This window comes from Pan troglodytes, chromosome 23 (assembly GCF_028858775.2).
Source record: "Pan troglodytes isolate AG18354 chromosome 23, NHGRI_mPanTro3-v2.0_pri, whole genome shotgun sequence".
Lineage (NCBI taxonomy): Eukaryota > Metazoa > Chordata > Mammalia > Primates > Hominidae > Pan > Pan troglodytes.
In genome coordinates, this window is record NC_086016.1 from 39,391,998 (window position 1) to 39,405,905 (window position 13,908).

The 13,908-nt window shown below is 57.7% G+C and overlaps 1 protein-coding gene across 7 annotated transcripts in view; it reads right to left on the bottom strand.

Annotated features, from left to right (window-relative positions):
* The window catches only part of ELFN2 (extracellular leucine rich repeat and fibronectin type III domain containing 2), a 59,855-nt gene that overhangs the window by 13,786 nt on the left and 32,161 nt on the right, over positions 1–13,908 (bottom strand). For 3 of the 7 annotated variants that reach the window (XM_054675891.2, XM_016939116.4, XM_016939117.4), the window contains one exon: positions 3,110–8,170. The exons of 3 other annotated variants lie outside the window; for them this stretch is intronic. The gene's annotated coding sequence lies outside the window, so the exon portion shown is untranslated. Of the gene's footprint in view, positions 1–2,310; positions 2,481–3,109; positions 8,171–13,908 lie in introns of those variants that run through there. One more of the 7 variants, XM_054675892.2, reaches the window with a different exon arrangement.

Below are 13,908 nucleotides of genomic sequence, written 5' to 3' on the forward strand. Positions count from 1 at the left end.
ACGTACAGCGGGTTCTCAGGACATGCTGTGTGGAGTGAGAGCTCCAGGCTAGGGATGGTGGGGAGATCCTGGATCCCCTGACTCGGCTGAGTCAGTCCCAGCTACTCCGGAGGCTGAGGCAGGAGAATGGTGTGAACCTGGGAGGCGGAGCGTGCAGTGAGCCGAGATCGCGCCTCTGCACTCCAGCCTGGGCGACAGAGCGAGACTCCGTCTCAAAAAAAAAAAAAAAAAAAGAATCTTCAATATCAGAGGGAGAAGCCCCCGCTGTGACGGGGTGCTCATGATGGAGCACAAAACGTGCCGAGCCTTCCTTTTAGCTTCACAGCCGTCCTTATGCCTCCCATTTTACAGGCAAGGAACTGAAACTCAGAGAGGTGCAGTGATGCACCCAAGACCACACAGCCAAGAACCCAGGCCAGCCTGAGCTAGTGGAAGCAGCAGACTTTCCAAGGCTCCTCCCTGGAAGACGATGTCCCGTCACCTGCAGACCTCCAGTAACAGGGCTCTCAGAGCCCACCTAAAGCTACTGGTTCTCCTTTTTTTTTTTCCTTTTCTTTGCTCACTGCCGCCTCCGCCTCCCAGGTTCAAGTGATTCTCCTGCCTCAGCCTCCTGAGTAGCTGGGACTACAGGTGCATGCCGCCACGCCCAGCTAATTTTTGTATTTTTAGTAGAGACGGGGTTTCACCACGTTGGCCAGGATGGTCTCCATCTCTTGACCTTGTGATCCGCCCGCCTCGGCCTCCCATAGTGCTGGGATTATAGGCGTGAGCCACCACGCTGGCCTTTTTTTTTTTTTTTTTTTTTTTGAGACAGACTCTAGCTAGCTCTGTCACCCAGGCTGGAGTGCAGTGGCACGATCTCGGCTCACTGCAACCTCTGCCTCTAGGGCTCAAGCAATTCTCGTGTCTCAGCCTCCCAAGTAGCTGGGACCATAGGCGCATGCCACGACGCCCAGCTAATTGTTTTGTATTTTTGGTAGAGATGGGGTTTCACCACGTTGCCCAGGCTGGTCTTGAACTCATCAGCTCAAGTGATCCACCCGCCCACGACTACCAAAGTGCTGGGATTACACCCAGCCACGGTACCTGGCCCTGATTCCCTTCTCGAACAGCTCTGATTACTAGAAATTTCTTCTTCTATTACGAAGCCAAGTCTGGTTCCTTGTGCTTCTGTTCATGGGTGCCACCTTGCTCTCTGGAGCCACTAGGGACGAGGCCAGTACCCCATAAAGACCCTTCTGACATCTCCTGGTCTGTTATCACTCTGCTTATCCAAGCTAAACAGCACCACGTCCTCTACCTGCTCTTCCTTCGCTGTGGTGTCAAGTCCCTCCTGCCCTTGGGTACAGCTGCCCGGGTCATGCTTGCTGTCAGGGTCCCTCTTACAACGTGTCGCCTGGAGCCAAGCACCAGTGCCGATGCGTTCAGAGCAGGATCAGCTCCAGAAGCCTCCACCTCCCTCGGCTGGGCTCCCTGCTTCTGTTCATGCAGTGAGAGTAAGGAGGCACCAGCGTCCTGTCCTCACCTTGTCCTAGATGTCAACCAAACCTCTAGGCCCCTTCACACACACGGCCAGGCAGCCCTGCTGCCCTCACAAGGTCCATGGGCAGCTCTGGGCAGTATCTGTTTAGGTCTCTTCCGAGGTGCTGGGTGTTCGTCCACCCCCATTCAATCATGTCTTGTTAGTCTCAGCCCTGCACACCAGCTGCTCTGGGTCCCGGGGGAGCTGGCTCCTGCCCCTCACTGCTTTGGCACCTGCTCCGGGCTCTGTGTCATTCTGCACTGGGTGAGCAGGCCATGACTGCATCTGTGTCACAGGGAAACAGGGACCGGGCCCAGGCTAGGGGCCCTGACTGCAGTTCAGCCCTGGGCTGGGTGAGGCATGCTGCCCAAGCAGCTGCACACCCGCCCACGTTTCTTAACGCATTCCACATGTATTCCCTGAACACCTACTATGCCCCTGGCCCTGGGGCAGACAGATTTGCCTCCCCTTCACTAAGCTGCCTTCTTACTCAAAAGAGCTTAACAAGAACGACACAGCACCAACAGCTGACAGCCAAGGCGTCAGGGTCTCTGCAAGGCCTTGGTGCTCTGGACGCGCATCTCCAGGCATAACCTCAGCCAAAGAAGGGACATGGGGCTGGGCCGCTGGGCCGCAGTGTGACCTCAGGCAAGTCAGCACCTCATTTCCCTGGGCCTCAGTTTCCTCATCTGTTTGGAGGAAAACCACAGTACACACGTGTCTCTGGTTTGCTGGGGCCACCCCAAAGCCCTGTCACCTGCCCACCGTGTCACCCCCGCATGGCTCACCTGGTCCCCGTGCCTCCCCTGCTCACAGGGTGCCACAGTCATCTTTAGTACCTACTCCATGTCCAGGCCTTGGTGGAAGGAGAGAGGCAGGGGGTGGAAGGTTTTACCAAAGGTCTTGGCCGTGGCAAACCACCCCGTGGCCTGACAGGAGACACCTGAACCTGGTTCTAGGGGCAGCTGTAACCACATGGCCCGTGAGCAGGGCCCACTCCCTGGCAAACCCCCACCCCAGCCCACCCACCACCAGGCACCTGGGGACAGGACTGTCCCACAGCCAAGGATGACCTGTATTAAAAACCCACCTCCTGGCTTTCCCAGAATCCTCCAAGCTACTCAGGAGACTGCCTCCCTCACCCCTTCTCTCCCCAACCTGGCCTTTACCTCTCCTCCCCTGGATCCCACCTCCCCCATGGACTCTGCCTCCCACACCTGATCCCACCTTCCCAACCTGACCCCTGGCCTCATCCCATTTGACCCCACCTCCCCACCCCCCGCGACCTCTAGCCACTCCCCTCTTGCCCTTGCCTCCCCCACATGACCCTGCCTCCCCCACCTGACCCTGCCTCCCCCACCTGACCCTGCCTCCCACACCTGACCCTGCCCCCACACCTGACCCCTACCCTCTCCCCATCCAGCCCCTGGCCTCTCCCCACCTGACCCCACTTCCCACTCCCAACCCCTGCCCTCTCCCCACCTGACCCCAATTCCCACTCCCGACCCCTGCCCTCTCCCGACCTGACCTTCGCCTCCCCCCAGCCCCTGCTGGCCCCCTCAGCTGCAGCCCCTGGGCACTACTCACCAGTGTCCACTGGACCCGCTCTTTCACCAGTGCCTGCGCAGCACGGCTGCCTCTGCCTGCATGGCCTCCATTCATTCATTCAATAAACATTTATGGAGCACCTACTATGTACCAGGCGCCGGCTAGGCCCGCCCTCCTGGCTCTGCCTCCTCCACCTGCTCCTCCTCCAGGGTCCCAAGGGGCGAACGCTTCCCTGCCCTCCAGTACCCTCAGGGCTGTCCCAAGACAGGGGCAGTGCATGTGGGGACCGCAAGGGGGAAATGGAGGCTCCAGTGTCGGAGAGCGAAGGCCCCTGAGAGGTAGCCCAGGGAGGGATGGGCGGCCTCCGACAAGATGAAAAGAGTCTTCAGTGCTTGCACTGGCTGGGCCTCCGCACTTCCCATATTAACTCATTTAATCCTGAGCCAACTTTAAACATCTTAAAAGCACTATCACTATTCCCACTTTGCAGATGAGGAAACTGAGGCCTCACAACTGCTACGCAGTGGCTTCCAGCCTCCACGGCCCCAGGCTCCGTTCAAGAGCTGCTGTGGGATCCTGTTTCATCTGGTTGGTGGTTTTCACATTTTTTTAATCAGTTGCCAATATTGAAAACTTGGCAGATTTTATTTCAAAAATCCTCATTTCTGGAATCCACTGAGATACAGGGAAGATCTGGCTTCCCTGGGTCTGCAGCCCCGGAGGCACAGCAGTGGCACAGGCCGGGGCAGCATCCAACCTCCTCCCTGCCTCTCTGGTTTAGGTGGCCAGCTGACCCCTGCACACTGGAGTTTATGAGGCCAGCAACAAGGGGGGACCCCAGAGTGGGGACATGTAGAAACCCAGCCTGTCAGGGGTATTCCTATGAGCCTCTCAGCCTGGGACCCAAGGGTGCCCCGATCCCTGCCTCCTGTACTTGACCCCTGCCTGACCTCAAGCCCCCCTCCCCTATCCTCCTGACCCATGGCTCCTGGGTTTTAGCACCAGGATACTAACAGCATGGATCTGTCATTTGGGGAGGGAGGTCTCCAGTTATGAGTCTGGGGCTCAAGGATTCTAGGATGTATCCACCATTTATTTGGTCCTAAAAGTCTCCTGTGTCTTGGCCTCTGTGGGTCACCAATTCTACAGGACTTTAAGCCGTCCTGACCCTCTGACAGCTTCCCCTTGGCTCCAAGCGGCCCCACTGGGGAGAGGTCCCCAACCAAGGGAGTTCCCACACAGCCACCCCAGGCCCACCTGTCACCTTGTGGGGCCCACTTCTCCCCTGCCAACAACCCTGCCTGGGTCAAGTTTGGGGCTCCTACTGGGGTTTGAGGGTTACCCTCTCCCAAACATTATTCCCACCCCACAGAACACTGCCAGCTGGCCTAGCCTAGGTGCTGTTTCCAGGCATGGCCGCTGTGGACACCAGGAGACCCGAGTTCCTGAAGCCACACCACAGCTCACCAAGGGGCCCTGGGGTTTCTGGAATGGCTCCTTGGTCCCACCCCTCTCCCCATGGACTCCCTCACTCTGCTCACCTAGGACTGGGATACCTGCCTGCCACGCCCCCAGCCCCCTGTCCCTAGCATGGCCCAGCACCCAGGGTCCTGGAGCCCTCTAGGCCCAGGCTGAGAAACCCCTCCTGAGGCCACAGCCCATTCAGCTTCTGTCGCTTCAGAACCTCTAACCAGGCGATCGCAAGGGGTCAGTATGGACACCAGCTGGGGTGGCCCAAATTCCCTCCCCCTGGCCCTGAGACCAGCTTTCTCTAGAGGAGGTGGGAGGGTCCAGCCCACACTGACGGCCGCCTCTGAGGCCACGGGGGGCCTGCAGCTGCAGCAGCAGAGAACAAGGAGGCTCTGTCAGTGCAGAGGGGTCGACATCGAGCCCCGGAAACTCCCCGGGGAGGGCCGCCGGCTGGGCAGAAACCACAGCCCGAACGTGAGGCTATCTATGTGACGGCTCCTGTGGCCACCAACTCCGCGTGGCCAGTCCACCAAGACCGGCCCTCCCTGACGTGCTGCCGAAGCGCAGGGTCCACATTCAGCTCGAATCCAGGCTACGCCACCTCACCCCGTGGTCCTGGCAAGCTAATCTTTCCCGGGTCTCGGTTTCCTCTTCTGTAAAGTGGGACAAGAAGGGCACCAGCTCAGAGGGCCATGGAGGGGATGGCCACAGGCCAGGGTCTGGGCAGGGTCACAGCTCCAGGAAGCTGCCTCCTGCAGGTATCGCTGTGGGGGTCTGGCGCGTGGCACCGTGGCACACGCCAGGCAGGCAGGAGAACCTCATTACCCACCGCAACAATGACAGTGAGGAAGGATGGGGCCTGGCCTGTCTTCCTTTCAGTCCCGAGGGCAACACACCCCTCTTTGCCTCTGTCCCTGTCCCCTCTCTGATGTCCAGGCCCCCCAATAGCCTGCTCCCACCCCCACCTTCAGCCTGTTCCCCGGCCTCGGTTTCTCTCCCATCGCCAAAGCACAATGGCTGTTATAATTAACGAATTATCTCAGTGTGACAGCTGTGGTCCTTTGAAAATTAGCTTGAATAACAAGATCCCGGTGTATGGTAATTTATTTTCCTCTTTCTCCCCCTTTCTCTCTCCCTCACTTCAGCCTTGTCATGCATGCAAATGTTTTTCCCCTTTTCCTCCTTCCCCGACACCTTCCCCCTCTGTAGCCTCCTCATCCTCCTCAGGAGGGTAAGGGACAGACTAAGCTTCTGCCTTCAGGTGAAAAGATGCAGGAGCTGACCCTCCTGGGCACCTCGTCCGCGCTGGTGCCAGGCACAGCGCCTGACATGTCACCTTCTGAAATCTCCCCGCAGACCTAAGTCCTGCCACCTTCTTCCTGGGCTGGGGACCTGCAGCTTTGCTTTCCCGCAACCTCCCAGGCCGCGGCCCCTCGGGCTCCTCTGCTTGTAAGCCAAGCAGTGGCCTCCTCTGATGTCCTGGTCCCTGCTCACGGCCTCTCTCAAACCCGCTTCCCCCTCCCCTACCCCAAGAGCCCTTCAACCCCTCCCAAGGCTTCTAATGTCAGCTCTGGGCTGACCACACCCAAATCACCGTACCCAGCTGCCTCCGGGGCCCTTCCCTGGCACCTGAAACTCGTCCATGTCCACCTCCACAGCTGGACTCATCTCCCACGGCCCCTTCCCCCTCCTCCCCTGCTTCTCTCCCAGTTCCCAGACACAGTGAGAGGCACCCACACCTCCCCACCTGCCCCTAGTCCCGCCTTGGTGCCGCCGCCTCCCCCTACTGCTCCTGCTGGTCTCTCTACCTCTAACCCTACCTCCCCACTCCATGCCCCCTCCACCCAGCAGAAGATGAACTTTCTAGAACATCAACCTGAGCATGGCACTCCCTGCTGAAAAGTCTTCGTTGGCTCGGGCTGATCTGGGAAAATTCCAACAGCATCCAGAGCCCAGCCCACATGGTCTTGTGGGAGCCGCTGCCTGTTCTGCCCTCCTACCTGCCTGCCTTCTTCCAACCTGGCCGGGGTCTCTCCTGTGGGTCCCCACAGCCCCCTGCGCTTCCTCCATCACAACCGGAATCATAACTGCTGCTGCTACCTCTGGACTGAGTTCCCCGAGGAAGGGTCCTGCTTCTCCTAGTAGGTGCTCAATAAATATTTGTTCATGGCTGAGTGAAGGAGGCCAGCTCGCCGCCCTCATATAGATAAGGAAATCGAGGCTCCAAGTAATTCATGACTTGCTCAGATCACACAGTTCATGCAAAAGACAAAACCAGGATTTGAACCAGGTCTGTGACTCCAATGCTCTTCTGGGCTCTTCTGCTCCCTGGGGAGGTCGGGGAGGGGTCAGCTTTTGCACAGATCTCAGGGGACTTCAGCCTCCCTCCAGCCTCGGTTGGGCAATAAAGAGACCAGCTTCTAGCCTAGGCTGTCACTCCCTTGAGTTTCACCTTGGACTAGCCACATGACTCTCAGGGCCTCAGTCTTCTCATCTGTAAAGTGGGAAGGAGCCCCGCCTCACTCTCTATCCCAGAGGGTGGCTGATAGGGCAGAAACTCAGGTCTTGGAGAAAGCCAGTCCTGCTAACATCTGGGATTTTCTTGACCTCACCCTCCAAACCCAACTGCATTGCCCTTGGCAGGCACTCCCCGGGGCTTTGTGGGGGCCGTCCCCAGGATGGGAGAGGTCACAGAGAATAGGAACTCTTTCAGGGGGAGGTAGTGGGAGAAGCATGCGGGGCTTGGGGGTCAGATTATGACCCTGGGCAAGAGCTTCCTCTCAGAGCTCGGCATCCTCCTCTGTGAATTGGGGCCGCAATGAGGACTAATGTACACAGTGCCTGGCACAGTGCAGGTGCTGCCAAGGCCACATGGCTGCAAGGTTCTATGGGAACGTGATCCTGAAGTGTGCCCCAGAGAGGGAGAGAGAAGAGGGTGAGACAGAGCAGGACCAGCTGTTCCTGACTCTCCCTCAACAGCCCACAATGGCTCCCACTGGCCCCAGAATAGAGCTCACACCCCAACCTGTGGCCCTAGAACCCCTCTCTCCCTCTCTAAGCTCACAGCCCACCATGTCCCCTCGCAACCCTATGGAATTGAGGGCACGCCCACACCCATATCCACCAGGCCGTTACTCACTAGCGATTAGCTGGTACTAACCCTGGGACCCATTCCCACCTGTCCCCATCCCCTGGGCCGAGACCTTATGCCTCCTCCTCTGAGAAGCCTCTGGAGATCTCCCTTCTGCAGCGTGACCCCCCTGCTCTGCCCCCACAACCCCGAGGTATAGCCCTTGGAATCCTGGATGGGTCCTAGAGATCATCTCCCCCATTTTACAAGTAGGGGAAACTGAGGTGCGGACGAGGAACAGCAGCTCTCCAGTGATGCACTTGAACCCGGGTCTCTGCTGCATCCAGCCCACCAAGCAGCTTCCCTCCTGGTGCTGAGCTGTTTAGCCCTTGCCTGTCTTCTCCATGCCCCCTCCCCCGCCTGGAGCTACCTGAGGACAGGACCCCGTCTTCCTGTCTGCGTCCCTCCCCCAGTGCCCAGCCTAAGGCCTGGCGCATAGTAGGCACTCAGTAAATGTCTGTTGAATTGAATTGCGCTCAGGGCGGCCAGTCGTCTCTGCTCTGTAAGAAAAGCATAGAGTTAGTGGAGCTCTCCCCAGGACCGGGGGGGTGGGAACCAAGCTGGCGGGGTGAGGAACCTGGCCTGCCCCAAGGAGCCCATGGGCCCTGGGGAGGGGGCCTGGGAAGCTGGAACATTCAGACTTAGATGAGTCCGAATTCTGCCCCAACAGGCAGCATGGCTCTGGTAAGTCACGCTGCGGCAGGGCCTCACTGGCCTCATCTGTCAAATGGAGATGACACTCCGGTCCCTCCAGGCTCTGAGGACTGCTTGTGATGAGGACCAGAGAGATGTGAGGAGTGTAAACAGTAACCCCCAGCTCACAAGCATGGAGTGCCCAGCGCCTGACACAGGAGAGTCGGGTGCGAATGATGCCCATTCTACAGATGAGGAGACTGAGGCTTGGAGAGGGGCCTGGCTTGCCCAAGGCCACACAGCCCATGCATTGATCTCATGCTGTACACACGGCCTCCCTGCCAAGCCAGAGGGAAGCAAGGCGTGATAATGAACCCCAGACGAAGAAGCTGAACCCACCAAAGGGTGGCCCAAACCTTACCCAGGCTGGCAAAGATTCTGCAGGCAAAGGGCCCAGCGTGAGCCCCAGAGCTGTGAAGGGAAGGGTGAGAAGCCGCATTCTCCCCTCCCCATGGGGGTGAGCTCTGATTCCACAGCCCCCCAGAGGGTTCAAAGGCATCCTCAGATCCGCAGGCTGCAAAGGCCTGGGCAGGCCTGGGTGTTAATATAGATCAGTAGAGACTATAAATACACGGCCAGGCTGGTCACTGCAGGGCGGCTGACCTGGCACAGCCAAGACAGAGGTTCTAACCCCAGCCCTGCCCCCTCCCGCCACCCCTCTCCCTTCTGGGCCTCGGTTTCCTTGCTTGTCAACAGCAGGCTGCTCCATGACCATGACTGCCAGAAGGTTCTTTACCCAGCAACACACAGTTTTCTGACCCCAGCCAGGCTGGCCCAGGGGGAGGCCCTGGAGGCCCAGGCAGAGACCTGGGAGAAGAGAAGGATGTACAACAGGATCACCCCAGATACCTGAGACAGTCAAGTGAGGGGCTTGACTATGCCCCTGCTCACCAGCCTGGAGCTGACAAGAGGCAGAGAAAGGAGCCTAGAAGCCAGCCATTCATTCATTCCCTCTCTCTCCATTCAAACAGCCATGCTGTGAGCACGGCCTCCCGCAAGTGGAGGACCCACAGCCAAAGCCAGGCCTTCTGGTTGGGGCTCTGGTGGGGATGACAGGGAGATGAATGGGCATCTCTTTCCCTATCCACCGAAGGCTGCGTGGGGGCCATCCTCTGGCTCCCGACCCCCATACCAGGTTGCATGACAGGGACACCGGTTTTACATCCACCTTCTGCCTGGACCACAGCCTCGTAGAGGACAAAGACCAAGTGTGGACAGTCTCACTCACCCTGTAAACCCAGGGCCCGGCACCGTCCCAGTAGGCTCTCTGTACACGTCCACGGCTGAAAATCACCCTGGGAACACAAGAGAGCCACCATGCACAGGGCCATGACACAGGCCCAGGAACAGAGGAGCACACCGCGCCGGCACCCGCTGTGTGCCAGGCCCCCGCACACTTCACACATGGCAGCCACACTGTCATGCCTGCTTGAAGGATGAGGGAACTGAGGCCGAGAAATGACAAGAGACATGCCCAAGAGCCCACAGCTAAAGTGGCTCAGCACCCACGACTCCCCAGATGCAAGTCCAGCTGATACAGCAGTCTGACCATCAAAGGGACGGTGTCTGGGACTCCCCGAAGGCCAGGCATAGGTGAAGGGACAGTGTCCCACTTCCTCATCAGAGCCTCAAAACAACCCCAAGCGGCAGACAGACCCTTACATGACAGGGAGAGAAACTGAGGCTCTGAGAAATGACCTGTGCCCAGCCCCAGGCCTGGCAAATATTGGAAAGGGCCTTCCCAGGCAGTGCGTGGGTCCCACATCCTCTGAGACTCAGGAGGAAGGGGTGCAGACCTGGGCCTGAGCCCAACTGGCCCTCGCGTGGCTGGGTGACATGGGCAGTGACCGGCCCCCTCAGAGCCTCAGTTTCCCCAAGACCCATCTCCTCTGCCCCACGCACCTGCTGCAAGGAGGAGGAAAAGGATAACCAACGGGCGACTCCCCTTTAAAAACTGTAAAGTGCCATTCATCTTTGTTCTTCCTTCTTGCTGTCAGTGCAACAGAAGCACCGTCCATCTTAAGGGAATTTAACTGCTACCGTTAGACTTTCCTTGGCCCTCCTCAACCACTTCTCTGCCCTCGTCTCTAAAAAGGCTCACCTGTGTTTGTGAGATGCTCACAGTGAGCCCACCCTTGTTAAGGGATTCTCTCACATTTCATCCTCAGGATCCTAGGAACCAGTTTTTTGTTGTGTTTTTTGTTTGTTTGTTTGTTGGATTTTTTTTTTTTTTTTTTTTTTTTTTTTTTTTTTTTTTTTTGAGACAGAGTCTCACTCTGTCGCCCAGGCTGGAGTGCAGTGGCGCAATCTGGGCTCGCTGCAACCTCCGCCTCCCAGATTCAAGCAATTCTCCTGCCTCAGCCTCCTGAGTAGCTGGGACTAGAGGCGCCCGCCACCACACCCAGCTAATTTTTGTGTATTTTTAGTAGAGACAGGGTTTCACCATGTTAGCCAGGATGGTCTCGATCTCCTGACCTCGTGATCCACCCGCCTTGGCCTCCCAAAGTGCTGGGATTACAGGTGTGAGCCACCGCGCCCGGCCAGAACCAGGTATTATTTTTATGCCCGTTCTGCAGATAAGGGAAGTAAGGCTCTCAGAGATTAAGTGACATCCTCAAGATCACATTGCAAGAAAGTGAGCATGCTCCCCACGCCACTGTATATTTGCCCCCACATATCTGTATATTCCACTCTCAGTGGCTGCTAGAGACCTCTGGTTGGTTAATGCCCATCTGTTCCCTGGTTTATCCGACTTCCCAGATGTATGTAATATTCATATTTCCATCAGCAGCAGCTCACGCACCCCTTTCCAAGGCCTTCAGGAGCCCCATTAATCATTCAGACACACCTGCATATTCATTAACTTCTGAATTAATACAGGGTCCCTTATTACTTCAGGCCTGCTGCCTGCATTAAAGACACTTCAACTTCATTCATTATTAAACTCCCCTGATAAATGATCACACCCCTCTTTCACAGAGGGGGACAGCACCCAGGCCCCGGGGCTAGCAGGCCTGCTCCCAGTGACAGCTGCTGTGTGACCTTGAGCCAGGCCCTCACCCTCTCTGAGCCTCCTGCATGTTTACCTGGTAAAATCAGGCAAAGGATGGTCTCTGACCACCACATGGCCTCATCAAGGTGGCCCTGTCTCATCCTTTGTCCTTTCTCTGCGTGTCTTTCTTGGACTCACGTAATCCCTCCCCAGAATGGAAGCCGATCCTCTCTGGAGGTTTCCTTGTGCTCCCCCATCAACAGCCTCCACTCACACCTGGGCCTGGGCCTGGGCTTTGCAGTCAGTGGGCCTCAGGTCCTGGCACTGGCCCATCATCCTGAGGGCAGCATCTCCGGGCTAACTCGGCTTGGGCCTGGCAGACCATGACACGTCCCAAATCAGAGAGGACAACTGACACCCCCCACCAGTTGCTGGACTCTAACTGCCACACAACAGTATCGATGAGGACAACAGTAATAATAACAGCACCCAGCACTTCCTGAGCCTGGACCACGCCCCAGGCCTTGCGCTAAGTCCCATACGGTCCCATCCTCAGATCAACCTCCACTTAACAGATAGGAAAGCTGAGGCCAGTGAGGTCAAGTCATCTCCCTAAGCCAGGCTGGAGCTGGCTCTGCACCCAGGCCTCGCTGACTCTGGGTCCCCAGGGCGTCCCCATCACATGTGCCAACAGGAGGCCCCGGCACTCGGCCACCCTCTTGCCCTGGCTCCTTCCAGCACCTTCTTCCCAAGCTCTTCCTTTATAGGCCCGATCTCTGCCTAATGGAGCTGCAGGCGACACGGAACGGGTCCCCCATTCGCTGGCAGATGCCCCAATCCATCTCCATTATGCCTGGCGCTAAGGAGCACTGCAAATGAAGCGTGATGATGCCACCGCCAGCATCACTCCTGCTGGCTCTGACCCGCCTGCCACCTCCACCTAACATGCACACCAGGCTGCGACTGATGTCCACAGGCCCAGCTGCCACCTCGTACAGATGCCGGGATGGAGCCTTTGCTCCTGGCCCCACTGGCTGTGTGACTGTGAGCCCCTTACTGAAACTCTCTGTGCCTCAGTCTCATCATCCAAATTATGTCTGACTCCACCCTCTCCCTCGTCTCTCATTTCCCATCCACCTCAACACCTCTCCAGGCCACACACCTGTGTGTCCGCTGCCGCCCCTCAGTCCAAGCTTGTCTGGATGGCAGCACCCACCTCCCAGGGTCTCTAGTGTGCCCCAAGGTCCTCCCCTTCCTCTGCTCGGCTCGGGTGCTCTTTTATGGACTCACCGAGGCCTCTTTCTTAACACCCTTTCAGCCGCTTCCACAATTCCCAGGCTAAAGCCAGACGTCCTCCTGAAGGTCAAGGCCCCTCAAGGGCCTGGCCCGGCCGCCTGTTCCAGGCTCCCTCCTGCCCTCCTCCCGGGCAGCCTCACCTCTCCCAGGATGACTCCTTGGTGAGTGTCCAGCCCCCGTGGACCGTCAGGGGGCCGCAGTGGCCAGCACCGTGAGTCCTCCCCCGCAGGTCCCGCCCCGGCACACAGTAGGCAGAGCGATCCCGCAGCTTAAAGGAATGCCTCCATCGAGTGCAGACAGCAATTTCATCCCACGGGCCGTGGTGACTGTCAACAGTGCCTCATACGCTGTAAATGAAGAACTCTTCACTCCTCGCCTGGGACTGAGCACTGGGTTGGCTGCCGCAAACTCAACACCCACCCCCGACCTTACAGGGTGTCAAGATAAAGATCGTCAGGCCGGGCGCAATGGCTCACGCCTGTAATCCCAACACTTTAGGAGGCCGAGGCGGGCGGATCACGAGGTCAGGAGTTCGAGACCAGCCTGGCCAACATAGTGAAACCCCGTCTCTACTAAAAATACAAAAATTAGCTGGGAAAGGGGGCACACGCCTGTAGTCCCAGCTACAGTCCCTAGTCGGGAGGCTGAGAGGCAGGAGAATCACTTGAACCCAGGAGGCAGAGGTTGCAGTGGGCCAAGATCACGCCACTGCACTCCAGCCTGGGTGACAGAGTGAGACTCTGTCTCAAAAATAAATAAATAAAGATTGTTGGATTAATTTCTCAGATGAGAAAACAGAGGCTCAGAAAGACAAAGTGGCCTCACAGCGTCACAGCTGGTAAGTGGTGAGGCTGGGATTCAAACCTGGCTCTGCCTGTGCCTGGTTCCAGCACCAGAAGAAACGTCCTAGAAGTAGTCAAGGAGCATCAATCGAGTGCCGACCACACGCCAGACCCAAGTAGGCATTTACATCAATCACTTCATGAAAACCCCTCCACGGCCCTGGGAGACGGGCACTGTTATTCTACCCATCTGAGACACGAGGGATCAGGCCCAGAGCAGTGAAGCCACTTCCCAAAGGCACACAGCTAAGAAGCGGCAGGGCCTGAGGCACACCAAGGTGTTGTCCCCTCTAGCTCTGCCCAGATCTCCTTCCCAGCCTCCTGTGCTGTCAGGGGCACTCTAGGGAGAGAGGCACCCCTTGGCTGGCTCTGTGGCAGCCAGGAGTTGAGCAAAGTCCTTCTCTACCTGGGCCTT